General features: G+C 40.7%; 1 protein-coding gene across 1 annotated transcript in view; it reads left to right on the top strand.

The window, feature by feature from the left end:
* The window catches only part of LOC104539053 (protein diaphanous homolog 2-like), a gene marked incomplete at both ends in the record, with an annotated part of 25,277 nt that overhangs the window by 16,200 nt on the left and 7,193 nt on the right, over positions 1–1,884 (top strand). The gene's annotated exons all lie outside the window — the stretch shown is intronic.

The following is a 1,884-nucleotide window of genomic DNA, read 5'->3' as shown; positions in this document are numbered from 1 at the left end:
CATGTCTTTATAGGCAAAATATACATCCCCTTCAGCGGGAGCCTGCAACTGATAACGGGGGTTTTTTTGAACTCTGGATATCAGACTGTAGCCGTTTCTGAAATGAATATAAACTAGCTTTATAAATAAATAAACTAGCTTTATACAGTAAATATAACAAAAAATGCAAGACCTCTCGAAGGTAGGAGGTGATAACTTAATTTCAGCAAAGCTGATTTTACTTGCATTCATTTCCTCATGGATTTTGCTCACAAGCGCCAAAACTGTATCTCCGAGTTGTCTGTTTCAGATCTTTAGTGAAGCACAGAGGACAAGAAATACTGCCTGTTGAGCCCACACACTGTCTCCTTGGGTTTCTTTTGTTTAATGACAATGAATTAGGTTTTAGACAAGCCTTTTATACCCTTTAGGAACCAACAGATACTATGGTTTGATCTTTTTGCCTCAGTCTGACTTATTTCCTACTTCCTCAATGCTAGGCAAGGTCTGCCTGCTACTGTTTTTCCTTGTTGTGGCTATCTTAATGCCCATGATCTCACTTTCTGTATGGATAATAAGAGGAAGAATAGCACGTCACATTTTGTACACACTTCTGTCGATACTTGATTCTTACCAATGTTAATGTTTGTTTCATGTATCTATGAGAAAATGCTACACTGAAACTTGACAGTCTGTTTTAATAAGCTCTTCACAAATTTTTGTATTACAGCTAGTGTGGTAGCTTGTGGGCCAAATAAGCCCAGCTGCCTTGTGCAAAGCCAGGAATTTATTTTTAGTCTAATTATTAATACTGTTGCGTTGATGCCAAAACAATTCAGATCCTCCAGACATTATGGCTCCTTCACACTATCTATATGCCTCTTTTTCTGTAGTACTATGCTTCCCATACAATATATTGTTACATTTTTAGATGCACTTGGATGGATTTTGTCATGGTTTAAGCCCAGTGCATAACTGAGCACCACGATGCCCCAAAAAAGGGCCAGTCAAAATAAAGACTTGGTGGGCTTCTCACCACTTAAACAGGTCACAGGCAAAAGACAGACTCATCATAAGGAATAAAAAACAAAATGATTTTAATTTGTTACCAACATCAGAGTAGAACAATGGGAGATACAGCCAGATCTTAAAGTCAAAACACCTTCCACCCACCCCTCTCTTCTTTCCGAGCTCAGCTTTGTTCCCAGTTTTCTTCACCTTCCCCCTCCCCCTTTGCCTTGAGGCGCAGAGGGATGGCAGTGGGGGGTTGCAGTCGGTCTTCCCGCCACGTGCTTCTCAAGAGTAGGGGAAAAAAACCTCAGCCCAGCGTCTCTCTCTGCTTCCATGTGGGCCCCTTTCCATAAGGGAAAAGTCCTCAAAAGTCCAGTATGGGTCTCCTCACAACTGCACTTTCTCAGCCTTTTTTTTTTTTTTCCCTTAACAAATGCTTGTTTCCTTTAAACTAGAAAGGGTAAGTAATTGTGTGGGGAAGTAGTATGCAAATCAGATTAAATGAACAGTCCATTTACATAATAATTTTGTAATAAAGCAGTTAGTAGAGGAAATAGAGTATGAGTTCATATGGACGTTTTTGCATAGCTCCTCATGCTGCTTTTTAACAAATAGTTAACCTCTCTGATGGTTTCAGATGCTGCTATTTCTTTTCATTGTTCATTCTCACTGTCTTGAGGTACAGTTGACTACAAGACATCCTAGTTGGTTCAACTTCATATTAAACCTCCTTCTCTCCCCGTGTCAAAAGAATTCCTCTTTTATATTTCAGGGTCCAGGCCTGACACGTCAACTGACAGAAGTAGCACCAGTACCTCCACCTCTGCCAAGTGAGAATGCGCCACCATCTCCAGCAACTTCACTACCTGGTGGAGCAATACCTCCTCCTCCACC

The sequence above is a fragment of the Mesitornis unicolor genome, unplaced genomic scaffold (genome assembly GCF_000695765.1).
Source record: "Mesitornis unicolor isolate BGI_N332 unplaced genomic scaffold, ASM69576v1 scaffold20164, whole genome shotgun sequence".
NCBI classification, from domain to species: Eukaryota; Metazoa; Chordata; class Aves; order Mesitornithiformes; family Mesitornithidae; genus Mesitornis; species Mesitornis unicolor.
This window is presented reverse-complemented; position numbering and strand designations above follow the sequence as displayed.